This window comes from Salvelinus sp. IW2-2015, linkage group LG15, assembly GCF_002910315.2.
Source record: "Salvelinus sp. IW2-2015 linkage group LG15, ASM291031v2, whole genome shotgun sequence".
Lineage (NCBI taxonomy): Eukaryota > Metazoa > Chordata > Actinopteri > Salmoniformes > Salmonidae > Salvelinus > Salvelinus sp. IW2-2015.
Window position 1 is genome coordinate 49,882,448 of NC_036855.1, and position 15,396 is coordinate 49,897,843.

Consider the following 15,396-nt stretch of genomic DNA (forward strand, 5'->3'; position numbering starts at 1 on the left):
TTTTGCGCTCGTACCACACAACTGATTCCAATTATCAAAGCTAGATGATTAGTTGATTATTTGAATCAGCTGTGTAGTGTTAGGGCAAAAACCAAAACGTGCTGCCCTTGGGGTCCTGAAGACCGAGTTTCGGAAGCCCTGGCTTATTCCATTTCTACAGGGGAAGACAAAGTATGTGAACGTGGTGTGGAAACTCCATACAGAAACAGCTGCGTGTCACCATCATCACAGCTAGCTCCAAATATAACTGATGGAGAGACCAGCCATGGTAAATACTCTTAACCCTGGGGCTTGATACACAATATGCTGAATATTACTGTGTAATACTATAATACTACAACATACTTTTGATACTGGTGTATATGTACGGAAATATGATTAGGGATCACCAGTAGGTATTAAATTGGTGAGAGGTGCTTTCTGTGTCTGAATACTAAATAGTGAAACTGTCTGTCTTATTTAGGTTTTAAAGGGTTGTTTGCCAAAATGTAATATGCTGGCTGAGTATTTCCACATTTCTCAACGAGAAGTTATACTGAAGTCCCATTACATCATCAACGTGCCATAGAGAAGGACAACAACTTAGCCTTAGTTCACTGGGATGACATTAATTCGTGACAGCGGAACTTTAATGACTGAAATAGAAACATTTGATTGAAAAGTATTGTAGATGAGCTGTTTTTGTACGTGTCAAATTGGTAAGATTACAAATTTTGCACATTGTACATGCTAACAGTTACCCTTCGTAAGCTGAATTGTATGTGATTAAAATGTAAGGGGTGAATGTATGTGATGGGATTCCTACCTTAGGCAAATCAGGTAATTGAAATCAGATCTTAATGCATAAGGAATGGACTTAAAGCATCCTTGTATATAAAATGGTAAACTATTAATATTGTTAAACCGGTGTCTGTCCTGTTCATGTATGCTTTACTGTCTCCCTCAGTTAATGAATACATGGTCGATGATATGTTGGTGTCCTATAGCATTAGTCTAGAGTAGAGTATGAATATGATAACGGTGGTTTCATATCCAACAGTAAATACGGTACATGCCTTCAATTCCAACCAATTAAAAACACAAACCCATATAGATTTATTTAATTCTGTGTACACACCCCTTTTAAAATCATGTGCCATTCCAATTACCATCAGCTAGACACATAATTCATTCCCCTTGGCTACTGTCACCCAGAAGTTTCAGGAAATCTCTCAATCATGCTTGTGTAAGACCAGGACAAATGGTTGGTGAAAGCTGTGTTGTCAAAGGTGGGGTGGGTGGCTACTGTAGGTCTTGAGTGTTTGTCAGAAGTTATTTTAGGAGGATGCTTTCATTTGAGCGTCACAATTCAACTCTGGGTAATGCGAGAGATGGGCTGTGTTTCAGGACTCCCCTCTGTGGTTTTGGGGTGGTCGGACTCACAGATTTGAGACTGAACTGAGGGGAGAGATTGATACGAATTTATCCATAGACCTGTGCAGGTATAGTAGTAAAATATGTATGATTTGTGAGTGATATGTTTGATACTGATACATGTAAACACACAGGTTGAATCAACGTTGTTTCCACATCATTTCAATGACATTACATTGATCCAACATGGAATAGACATTGAATTGACTGAGACCGGCTCTATTTTCAGTAAAACCAATATCATACTGGCCAGTGTCCAACCAGTGCCATATTTTTTTGAATATTTGGTCCAAGGGTCCATGGATCTGACTGATGATGAACTTGATCAAGCTATCTCTAATTAAGTTGAAATGCATGAACATGATTTGAATTCATCCATCACGAAATTTCCATGTGAGGAAAGTGTTAGTGACCAGGCTGCTTCAAGCGGTCCAGGGTGGATACTGAAATATGTTCTTCCATGGTCCTAATGGGCTACATTCCTGGAGTCTTATCGCCACATACCAGCCCTATGAGGTAACGGACTACCTCTGAAATGAATGGGTGAGAATAGAGGAGAGTCAGGACTGGCTGAGATACCTTATCTCTGCTAGAATAACAGGCTCGACAACATCGCCGTCACTATAATATGATGGGTATCATCAAAGAGAAACCAAATGTAGACATTTGTGGGGGGGTTTTGTAGTCTGAACCAATCCCAATGCATGCATAGCCGCGGGAATTAGGGCTGCTGAGGGTTCTGCAGCACCTCCTGTTAAATCAGTCTTAAAATAATAATATAAAAAAATATATATACAGTACCAGTTAAAAGTTGACACACCAACTCATTTGAGGCTTTTTCTTCCAAAAAAAATGCTACATTGTAGAATAGTAGTGAAGACAGCAAAGCTATGACATAACACATGGAATCATGAAAACTCAGCAAAAAAAAAAGAAACGTCCCTTTTTCAGGACCCTGACTTTCAAAGATAATTCGTAAAACTCCAAATAACTTCACAGATCTTCATTGTAAAGGGTTTAAACACTGTTTCCCATGCTTGTTCAATGAACCATAAACAATTAATGAACATGCACATGTGGAACGGTCGTTAAGACACTAACAGCTTACAGACGGTAGGCAATTAAGGTCACAGTTATGAAAACGTAGGACACTAAAAAAGGCCTTTCTACTGACTCTGAAAAACACCAAAAGAAAGATGCCCAGGTTCGCTGCTCATCTGCGTGAATGTGCCTTAGGCATGCTGCAAGGAGGCATGAGGACTGCAGATGTGGCCAGGGCAATAAATTGCCATGTCTGTACTGTGAGAAGCCTAAGACAGCGCTACAGGGAGACAGGACGGACAGCTGATCATCCTGCCAGTGGCAGACCACGTGTAACAACACCTGCACAGGATCGGTACATCCTAACATCACACCTGCGGGACAGGTACAGGATGGCAACAACAACTGCCCGAGTTACACCAGGAACGCACAATCCCTCTATCAGTGCTCAGACTGTCCGCAATAGGCTGAGAGAGGCTGGACTGAGGGCTTGTAGGCCTGTTGTAAGGCAGGTCCTCACCAGACATCACCGGCAACAACGTTGCCTATGGGCACCGTCGCTGGACAAGACAGGACTGGCAAAAAGTGCTCTTCACTGACGAGTCGCGGTTTTGTCTCACCAGGGGTGATGGTGGGATTCGCATTTATCGTCGAAGGAATGAGCGTTACACCGAGGCCTGTACTCTGGCGCAGGATCGATTTGGAGGTGTAGGGTCTGTCATGGTCTGGGGCGGTGTGTCACAGCATCATCGGACTGAGCTTGTTGTCATTGCAGGCAATCTCAACGCTGTGTGTTACAGGGAAGACATCCTCCTCCCTCATGTGGTACCCTTCCTGCAGGCTCATCCTGACATGACCCTCCAGCATGACAATGCCACCAGCCATACTGATCGTGCTGTGCGTGGTTTCCTGCAAGACAGAAATGTCAGTGTTCTGCCATGGCCAGCAGAGAGCCCGGATCTCAATCCCATTGAGCACATCTGGGACCTGTTGGATCGGAGGGTGAGGGCTAGGGCCATTCCCCCCAGAAATGTCAGGGAACTTGCAGGTGTCTTGGTGGAAGAGTGGGGTAACATTTCACAGCAAGAACTGGCAAATCTGGTGCAGTCCATGAGGAGGAGATGCACTGCAGTACTTAACTTAGGGCTAGGCAGCTTTTTTCTCCACTTCCTGTCTGAATGACATGCACAAAGTAAACTGCCTGTAGCTCAAGGCCCTGAAGCCAGGATATGCATATAATTGGTACCGTTTTGTAGAAATGTTAAAATAATGTAGGAGAATAACACAATAGATATGGCGTATCCATAGCAACGATACAAAAAATAAGACACACACATAATGCAGGTGTCTGTCCAATGATACTTATAGGACTACACAATGGCTCGCCCCAAGCCTGTAATGGCACAGACATGCATATACAATACAACTACATGCCCTAAAGCCAGTCACAGGACCAGGTAATGACTTCCCTCAGGCCTATAACAGCACAGGCATACATTTTCTGCTTACGTTCTGTTTTTACATGTCTAGTGATTAACTCCATGTTGACCCAGCTCTGTTCATTCACCTGAGCTCAGCCTTTATTTTGCTTGCACATGTCTATTAATTAACCTTATGTTGATTCTGCTTACTACTTCTGAAGTGCATAATATATGTACTGGAAAATCACCCATAGTCATGAATTTTCTCCTACATTGTCACAACATTTGAGTTCCTAGCCCAAGTGGTGCAGCTGTCTAAGTCACTGCATCGCAGTGCTTGAGGCGTCACTACAGACACGGGTTTGATCCCAGGCTGTCTCACAACCGGCCGTGACCGTGAGTCCCATAGGGCGGTGCACAATTGGCCCAGCGTCGTCGGGGTTAGGGAAGGGTTTGGCCGGGGGAGCTTTACTTGGCTTATTGCGCTATAGCGACTCCTTGTGTTGGGCCGGGCACCTGCAGGCTGACTACGGTCGTCAGTTGAACGGGTGTTTCTTCCGACACAGTGCAGTTGGCTTCCGGGTTAAGCAGGCGGATGTTAAGGACGTATGACTCAACCTTTGCCTCTCCCGAGCCCGTTGTGGAGAAAAAGGGGGTAAAAAAGCAAAAAGGTTAAAACCACACTATTAATTTTCATAATGAGACAATGTTGGTAATGTTGGTCACAGTTAAGTTACAAAAAGGTAGGGGCGTGGATCAGAAAACCAGTCAGTATCTGGTGTGACCACCATTTGCCTCATGCAGTGTGACACATCTCCTTCTGCATAGAGTTGATCAGGCAGTTGATTGTGTCCTGTGGAATGTTGTCCCATTCTTCTTCAATGGCTGTGCGAAGTTGCTGGATATTGGCTGGAACCAGAACACGCTGTCATTGACGTCGGTCCAGAGCATCCCAAACATGCTCAATAGATGACATGTATGCAGGCCATGGAGGAACTGGAACATTTTCAGCTTCCAGGAATTGTGTACAGATCCTTCCGACATGGGCCTGTGCATTATCATGCGGAAACATGAGGTGATGGTAGCGGATGAATGGCACGACAATGGGTCTCAGGATCTCGTCACGGTATCTCTGTGCATTGAAATTGACATTGACAAAATGCAATTGTGTTCTTTGTCCGTAGCTTATGCCTGCCCATTCCATAACCAGACTGCCACCATGGGGCACTCTGTTCACAACGTTGACAAGCTGGCTTCTGTTCTACAATGGCCATTGAAGATAAGCATCTTATTGCAGTTCAGAAGAATAGCCCTGTCCCCACCCTTTAACAGTCCAGTCACATCATGACACTCAAACAGTAATCCTCTTCTTTTGTTTGGCTTGGAGGTTGTCTGTTTTATTCTGCCTGGTCAACCAAACAACCAGCAAATCCTTCACTCTGTAGGCAAAGGTCATTATAGCCAGCCAATCAGTGTTGTGGTGTTTTTAAGATGACTTTTTATCCTTAGATTTGAGCCCTGAATCCGGCTGCCTCTTACACAGAGAACCTCTTAGCTTATGCAGATTGTATCTTAGTGGTCACTGGATCATGAGAGATCACAGCAGCATCAAAGAGAGGGGAGAGGTGGATCCCCTAAAATGGACCCCCTAAAATGTCCGTACTCGTCCTAATGCCAGTCTCAAATAACGCGTTTCAATCTCACCTAATTACCCATGAATGGCTAGGGGCTGCCAATAGGTAGATAGCACCACTGGGAACACTGAAAGGCCTTTGTAATTATCAGCAATGGAGGTGGGATCTGCATCTCCATCTGCTGGTGCTGGAAAATGGGAGTCTGTCCACTACAAGCCTTAGTCCTACACAGTGGTGGAAAAAGTACCTAATTGTCATACTTGAGTAAAAGTAAAGTTACCTTAATAGAAAAAAAGTCGCCCAGTAAAATTCAACTTGAGAAAAAGTTAAAGTATTTGGTTTAATATACACTTAAGTATCAAAAGTAAATGTAATTACTAAAATATACTAAAATATCAACAGTAAAAATAATTTCCAAATTCCTTATATCAGGTCTCCTGAGTGGCGCACTGCATCTCAGTGCTAGAGGCGTCACTAAATAAAATAAAATGTTATTGGTCACATGGTTAGCAGATGTTATTGCGAGTGTAGCGAAATGCTTGTGCTTCTAGTTCCGAAAGTGCAGCAACATCTAACATGTAATCTAACAATTACACAACTACTACCTAATACACACAAATCTAAGTAAAAGAATGGAATAAGAATATATACATATAAATATATGGATGCGCAATGAGAGGCATAGGCAAGATGCAATAGATGGTATAAAATCCAGTATATACATATGAGATGAGTGATGCAAGATATTTAAACATTATTAAAGTGACTAGTGTTCCATTTATTAAAGTGGCCCAATGGTTACAAGTCTATGTTGGCAGCAGCCTCTCTGTGCTACTGATGGCTGTTAAACAGTCTGATGGCCTTGAGATAGAGGCTGTTTTTCAGTCTCTCGGTCCCAGCTTTGATGCACCTGTACTGACCTCACCTTCTGGATAGTAGCAAGGTGAATAGGCAGTGGGCTCGGGTGGTTGTCCTTGATGATCTTTTTGGCCTTCCTGTGACATCGGGTGCTGTAGGTATCGTATTTGTATTTCTTATGGATCTCCATTAGATGCTGCCAAAGCAGCAGCTACTCTTCTTGGAGTCCAGCAAAATTAAAGGCAGTTTATAAAATTTTAAAACATTACAATACATTCACAACACACTGTGTTCCATCAGGCCCCTACTCCACCACTACAACATATCTACAGTACTAAATCCATGTGTATGTATCGTGCGTATATTATCGCGTGTGTACGCGCGTCTGTGACAATGTTTGTGTTGCGTCACAGTCCCTGCTGTTCCATAAGGTGTTTTTTTAAATGTAATTTTACTGCTTGCATCAGTTACTTGATGTGGAATAGAGTTCCATGTAGTCATGGCTCTATGTAGTACTGTGTGCCTCCCATAGTCTGTTCTGGACTTGGGGACTGTGAAGAGACCTCTTGTGGCATTTCTTGTGGGGTATGCATGGGTGTCTGAGCTGTGTGCCAGTAGTTCAGACAGACAGCTCGGTGCATTCAACATGTCAATAACGCTCATAAATAAAAAGGTAGTGATGAAGCCAATCTCTCCTACACTGAGCCAAGAGAGATTGACATGCATATTAATAATATTAGCTCTGTGTACATCCAAGGGCCAGCCGTGCTACCCTGTTCTGAGCCAATTGCAATTCCAATTTCAAAGTCCTTTTTTGTGGCACCTGACCACACGACTGAACAATAGTCAAGGTGCGACAACTAGGGCCTGTAGGACCTGCCTTGTTGATAGTGTTGTTAAGGCAGAGCATCGCTTTATTATAGACAGACTTCTCCCCATCTTAGCTACTACTGCATCAATATGTTTTGACCATGACAGTTTACAACCTAGTGTTACTCCAAGCAGTTTAGTCATCTCAACTTGCTCAATTTCCACATCATTTTTTACAAGATTTAGTTGAGGTTCAGGGTTTAGTGAGTGTTTTGTTCCAAATACATTGCTTTAAGTTTTAGAAATATTTAGGGCTATTCCTTGCCACCCACTCTGAAACTAACTGCTACTACAGCGACTGAAATGACTGCAACACTCAACAAAGAGCTGCAGTCATTTCAGTCGCTGTAGTAGCTGATGTGTATAGTGTTGAGTCATCCGCATACATAGAAACTCTGGCTTTACTCAAATTCAGTGGCATGTTGTTAGTAAAAATGTTAAAAAGCAATGGGCCTAAACAGCTACCCTGGGGAATTCCTGATTCTAACTGGATTATATTTGATAGGCTTCCATTAAAGAACACCCTCTGTGTTCTGTTAGACAAGTAAGGGGGTGTAAAGCCATAACACATGTTTTTCCAGCAGCAGACTATGATCAATAATGTCAAAAGCTACACTGAAGTCTAACAAGACAGCCCCCACAATCATTTTATCATAAATTTCTCTCAGCAATCAGTAATTTGTGTAAGTGCTGTGCTTGTTGAGTGTCCTTCCCTATAAGCATGCTGAAATTCTTTTGTCAATTTGTTTGCTGTAAAATAGCATTGTATCTGGTCAAACACGATTTTTTCCAGAAGTTTACTAAGGGTTGGTAACAGGCTGATTGGTCGGCTATTTGAGCCAGTAAAGGGGGCTTTACTATTCACGGGTAGCGGAAAGACTTTAGCTTCCCTCCAGGCCTGAGGGCAAACACTCTCTAGTAGGCTTAAATTGAAAATATGGCAAATAGGAGTGGCAATATCATCTGCTATTATCCTCAGTAATTTTCCATCTAGATTGTCTGACCCCGGTGGCTTGTCATTGTTGATAGACAACAATAATTTTTTCACCTCTTCCACACTCACTTTACAGAATTCAAAAGTACAATTCTTGTCTTTCATAATTTGGTCCGATATACTTGGATGTGTAGTGTCAGCGTTTGTTGCTGTCATCCGTAAGTTTTTAATGCTTTACTGGGAAGCTTATCAGCGGAAGACTTACTCATGTTATTTACATTGGAGCTGATTATGCAACTCAACCTGCACTAAGTGGTCTTCCTACTATTGCACCCCGCCTCAGTGCTAACAGTGTAACTATGGTTTATAGACTCATGATTACTGCTTACAATAGCTGTAGGATAAACAGATGTATTCGGTGCAATTAGGGTTACATAAATTAATTTACTTACATTGTGTTTGCCAATGCCCCTAAGATGATGTACATTTAATGCATCATTATGACGACTCATTGTCACAATGGTAGGGATTAACTGAGCTGGTCTTGGATCATTTACCAGTCATTGTTTCAACGCAGCCTTGAAATGCGTGGACAGAGTCCAGGAGCCAAGATGACTTGGATGGACTCCGTCATTCCTGTAGAGTATCTTCTGTATCCAGAAGGTGTCAAAGTTAACAATAAAAATGACTCCAGCAGAGCTACAGTACAGTAATCTTTTAGCCAGATGTGTAATGCCAACAGTCTGCTGAATCTTTCACACCCGCGGCCCAACATGGTACTGGACCTGAAATTATTGGCTGATTTTTGGAGTCTTTTAATGCTAAAATCAGTTCTTTAAAATCAATTTTCAAACGTTCCGAGCTAGCCCTCCTGATGTCGTTTGACCCCACATGGACTACTACAGTGTCAGCTCCCGGCATCTGTGGTAGAACAGTCGGAAGCAGCCTTGTTATGTCCTGTACTCGTGCTCATGGGTAGCACAGGGGTTGCGCCTTGGGGACCTAGATGTTTCTCACCATAGAGCTGCCTATGATGACAGCTGGTGATGTTGAATGGGCCGGTCTCTCAGGCAGCCTCACGGACTGGTGAGGCTGGGAGCTCCGAGGATCTGAACCCGAGGTAGAAGCCACCGGAGAAGGAGACAGAGCAGAGGACGAAGGCGCCGGAACCTCTGGATCCAGGGCGACAAAGCTGTTCTGGTCTGTGTCAGTTCCTGGCTCAACATCTCCATGGAGACCCCCGTTGCCAGAGGACGCCTTCCTCGACTTCCACGGAGAGTGACATACTTCCATGGCTGGTGGTTGGGTCGAGATCAGCTCCATTCTCCAGGGAAGGGGGAGACCCCTTCGGGGATGGAACCCTGACTAGCACCGGCCAGTCGGCTGTGGAGAGCCGACACGGCGGCAAAACTTCCACCTGACCAGAGCGGCGTCCGGCTACTGCGGTGGAAGAAAAAGTAGGTGGGCGTGGGTTCCCCAGTAGCTTATGTACGTTTGCTACTTGCATGCTAAGAGTAGCTACTTCGCTCCTGTAGTCCTGTAGTCCAAGCAATTGCTACACTGAAAGTCAACGCAGTCCACGTTGTCCCGGAACAAAGCAAAGTCAACGCAGCTCCTACAACGTTGGAAACGTTCAATAGCGGCCTCCATTTGAGACTGCTGAGCCAGCTAGGATAGCTGGGCTTTTGCGTCTCTCCCCCTATACGGAATCTGGCAGGATCCCGAGACAGATAGCAGCACTCACAGCAATTTAGCCCAACAGAGCCGTAGGATTCAAAATAAAAGTATATAAAAACACTGTCGGCTTTTAAACCGAGGTCTTTAGTTCAGGTTTCACTGTTCGACAGGGTTCAACAACAAACATACGTCACGCTCTGATGACATCAGTGTTGATGCAGCTCCTGCAGCTCTGTAGGTGTCCTGGAGGGCAGGTAGTTTGCCCCTGGTGATACGTTGTGCAGACCGCACCACCCTCTGGGGAGCCTTGCGGTTGTGGGCGGTGCAGTTGCCGTACCAGACCGTGATACAGCCCGGCATGATGCTCTCAATTGTGTATCTGTAAAAGTTTGTGAGGGTTTTAGGTGAAGTTCGAATCCAGACTATCACAACCGGCCACGATTAGGGCGGCCGACAATTGGCCCAGAGTCGTCCGGGTTTGGCCGGTGTAGGCAGTCATTGTAAATAAGAATTTGTTCTTAACTGACTTGCCTAGTTAAATAAAGATTAAAATATATATTTACAATTTAGAAATTAGGCAAACCAGACATTTTTTTATTTTTTTTATTTATTTACAAATAGCCAGAGGCACACTCCAACATTATTTACAAATGAAGCATGTGTTTAGTGAGTCTGCCAGATCAGAAGCAGTACGGATGACCAGTGATGTTCTGCTGATAAGTGTGTGAATGACAATTTATGTAAAAAGTAAAAAAATATATTTAAAAAAAAAAAATCGGAATGTAGTGGAGTAAAAGTTGTCAAAAATATAAATAGTAAAGTAAAATACAGACACCCCAAAAAAATACAAGTAGTACTTTAAAGTGTTTTTACTTAAGTACTTTACACCACTGGTTCTAAACAACCTCTCCAGACTGTAGTCTTCAGAAAGACTCTGACCAGGGACAGCTGAAAGGGCTGTGTTGATTGACGTGGGTGGGACCATTGTTATACTCCAGGCCCAGGCTTCTGCGGCCTAATAATATGAATACAGTAATGCCATTATCCACAGCCTGATATAGTCGCTTAATAGGTATCAGGGCATGAAAAAATATATTTTGGTATTAAAATAAAGGAACGGAATACTTCCGTTTTTTTGCTGTCCAACCTCTATCCTGACGAAAGTTAGTCCATAGCTGTCACGGCCACAACAAACTTTCTCCTGCAAACTGTGGTTCAGTGTAGACTGTGTTGGCTTGGTTTTTCTCTTCACCCCAGTGGCCTGCAGAAAAGGGCTGGACAGTACAACAGCCGCGGCGCTTGAGTCAGAGATCTACTGCAAGTCCTGCTACGGCAAGAAGTATGGGCCAAAAGGCTACAGCCAAGGTGCTGGAACCCTCAGCTCTGACCACCCTGGACCTGCACTCTCAAGAGTAGGTCCCTCTCGTTATTCTCTCTGACTTCCACACCCCCCCATCTCTAACCCTCTCTCTTTTACATCTGAACAACCAATTTAAGGACTCGACACAACTAACGTTAAATAGGCTACTTAATTAAAAACACAGAGTTGTCCAGGACACTGCTGCAGTTAAATATCGATGAAAACATACATCAGTCATATTTTCAGTATCAAAAGAGAGACACGAATACAGCTTTCATAAAAAGCTTCCCAGACTTAAATGTTACCAAGGAAACATTTTAATTGACATATGGCAAAGCCTTTCTGTGAATATGGATGTTCGTTTTGATCTCTTTGGAGATTTGTAATTTATTCTTTCCTCTTTATGAAGTTCTAAGCCTCACCCCACATCCACAAACTCCAACTCCAGTAAGTTTGCACTAAAGGTTTGGCAGTTAAGATTGCTGCCAAAGATGTCCGAAGGCTGTCTACACAGCAGAGAAGATCATGGGTGCAGGAAAGGTAAAAGTCCTCTATATAAGCCTTGTTGCACCCTTTAGACCACAACAATACAAAGATAACCTAACTCTGATATACAGGTGCTTGTGTTTCTTGTTGCAGCCTTGGCATAAATCCTGCTTCCGCTGTTTGGGAGAGCATGGCCTTATTTATATTACTGCATATTGATTACTGTCATATTCCATTCACCCAGCTCAATGTAATGTCGATGCGTTTAGGCTATTACATGATACTCACATTTTCCCTATACCCATCATGAAGTTGCTACAACCTAGCCTATGAATGAAAGTTTACAACTTAAAGGATTTTGAGTAATCAAGGTGACAGACAGTGACACATTCAATACCGCCTTGCACACTCTGCTTGCATCTAGCTGATCTAGGGAGTAAAAGTTAGTCCAACAGTTGCAAATGTGAATTTCTATTGGACAAATTCAGATATTTTCATCCCCGTTTAAGAAACGTTTTTCAACAGAATCGGTGGAATGAATACACCCTGATCTAACGTAAACACAGCTCACTTTCATAGAAGCATGATCACTTTGCTCGTTGTATAATTCCTTCTTGCATCTACACGCTCTCCTCCTCTCACCTTTTCCCTTCACTTGTGGACATCAGTGCACAAACCATCAGTGACCAGGCGGAAAAAAATAACTTTCCAAGCCAAACCTTCATATGATAACCACTAACCACAGTCTACATCGTTGTCACCATATTAATGTCATAGTTCTAGTAGATATGTTGACTAACACATTAGTAAACCCGCTACAATCATGCAGTAGTGTACAGCAAGCCGTTTAGCAGCTGCACCAGGGGCAATACATTAATAAAACCAAGCTTACCTTGACTTGGAAGAGTTCCAGTGTTGGATAGCTATAGCCAGGTAACTAACATAGCATCCCTCTCTGTTTGAGCCGGGTGTTTGAGTAGGCTAAACTAGCTAGCTGCATCCACTAGCTAAGTGAAAAAAATACAACTAAATATAGCTCTCATGCTTCTTAATTTTTAAATAAATCAATTTGTTCAAAACTGTTCAACTATGGTCTTTCTCTCTCCGAGTCAATTACTCATGATATTTTATGCACTGCAGTGCTAGCTAACTGTAGCTTATGCTTTCAGTACTTGATTCATTCTCTGATCTTTTGACTGGGTGGACAAGTCAGTTCATGCTGCAAGAGCTCTGATAGGTTGGAGAACATCCTCCAGAAGTTGTCATAAGTACTGTGAAAGTCCATGGAAGGGGGTGAGAACCATGAGCCTCCTTGGTTTTGTATTTAAGTCAATGTACCCAGAGGAGGACGGGAACTAGCTGTCCTCCGGCTACACCACGGCACTACCCTACAGTGTGCTGTTGAGGCTACTGCAGCCCTTCCTTGCAATTAATCAATTATTTGGTGATGTGAATATATTTTAGTATAGATTTCTCAAAAAAATAAATCCCTATTCACTGAGGAGCCTCAGTACTGTATCTTTCAGTGTTTCATTATTTCTTAGTTGGTTTCTTCCCTCTGTCTTTGCTACACCAAAAACTTTGGGCCGAAAGGAAAAGGGCTGGGGAACAGTGGAAGATGGAGAATTAATTCCTTGTAATAGTTTGTGTAAATTTTAATTTTCTTCAAATATAGAGCATTTTGAGCACTTAGTAAAAATGTGTTTATTTTTTCACCATTAGCTTGTATACTACATTTCTTAAAACCTTGCCTTACCATTGTCGAGTCTCAGCTGGATTTGTACCCATAGGATTTTACGTCACAGCATTTACCAACACACCAAACGATGGCGAGAGAAGCGATGTCTAGCTTGTATAAACTGCACATTCCTTTCTTGTGTTCAAGGCAATGGAAGAAACAGCACTGCCGCATTTGCATAAAAAGGACATTGATATGATGGCTCTTAGATCAACAAAGCGAGCTGTACGTCAAACAACCTGGACCAGCACACACACCTGGTTACAATACAGACGGTCACCTATGGACGGTGTATAGGATGGGTAGACCTCAAAATGGCATTAATCAATTATAACCAGATGCTCTTCAAAATAAATTGAAAGTGCAACACAATAGAACATAAGCGCACCTCAAAAGAAATAGGAAGCTTCGAGGCAAAAACATAAAGCGCCAAACAAAAGCCAACAAGCAGTTTAGCTAATAACCTCTCTCCACATTAAAAACAAATTAACATGAAAACAAGAGGGAAGGAAACACATAATTAAGTCATATTTCTGTTCTGTGTTAATGTGCTGCCTGGTGAAGACGGCTACACTAACATGCCTCCAGCTGTGTTTTTAATTCATTATTAATAGATTTCATCTGCGCTCATAAATATGCCGGTGTAATTTAAATAAACAAGGCAACGCTAATTACCAAACACATTTGCGTTAATCTATCCAAAACTTATGTCTGGGCGCCCATGCGCAAGCTCTTCCTAATTAAAAGTACATCAACTGCAGGAGGCTGATGAGGGTGTGTGTACATGGATTTAAAAAAAACGTTTACCTGCAATGAGATGGTGTGAAGTAAAGGAATGATGTCTTGACTGGCGTCTTTCTTTGGCTTCAATTAAAGAGGTCTTGGAATGCATCATTTGTTTCATTAAAACTGTCTCCTGTGGTGTGGATAACATAAGTAAAATTGGGAGCCTGACTTAGTACAGGCATACTCAAATATGAAAATGAATACCAACATATTAATTATAAAAAAAGAGGTATATAAGAGGATCATTACAGTTTTACTTAGCATGTCTTCACATGGCTATGGAAGATCGATTGGAACACGAAGATACCACATCTCTCCATAAGCAGTCGTGGGGACATAAATCAAAGCTCACATACAGTATCGAACTCAAAAGGCTTTCTGACGCCATAGTAAAAACCAACTTGCAATGCTTTATTCTAATATCCAGTGCAGCGAGTTACAATGGCACATTACTTCATGTGGTTATGCAGAAAACAAGGAGGGAAAAAAGCAACATAGCTTGGATGCTAATGTCCATCGCATGACATTTCAGGTCAAACATAATAAAACTGTCCAGTCTCATCAAAGCCACACCCTGTCAGACGTGCACACCATCAGTGTGACCTTCAACACAAAATGTAAACAGTGAATCAAATGCATCCGGTGACATTTTCACACGGAAATATCACTTGATTTCTATCCGTAGGAATGGTATTCCACGAGAACATTTTTCTTAGCATGACTTGAAGCTATACGTTAGCATACAAAGTCCTAATATGATAACAAAAACATAACTAATGGAATAATAGGTCTCTCGTTTTGGTTACGATAACATAAGACAGTTGGTCATTAATCGAAATGACTGGAAATCTCAAGACGGTTGCGTTAAGGCTGAAAGAGAAGAGCATAGTTCGTAGGATGGTGGTTGGACATTGGATTGTTGCGATATGGGTCGAGTTCCGATTCCTTGCCTTAACTCAATAGTGGGCACTAGTTCACCCTTAATGGATGTAAAAGCACTCAATTTGTGTAACAGCTGCTAACAGTACACTGCCCACCATATTTCTTCCACCCGTTCATTCCTTCTAAATCCACAAGGGGGAGTGAACGAGCGCACACCTCTGGGAGAGGGAATCGGAAACAGCAATGGTGTGTGTCCACTGTCGAGAAAGGCTGGATAGAAAATGAGCATACTTAGG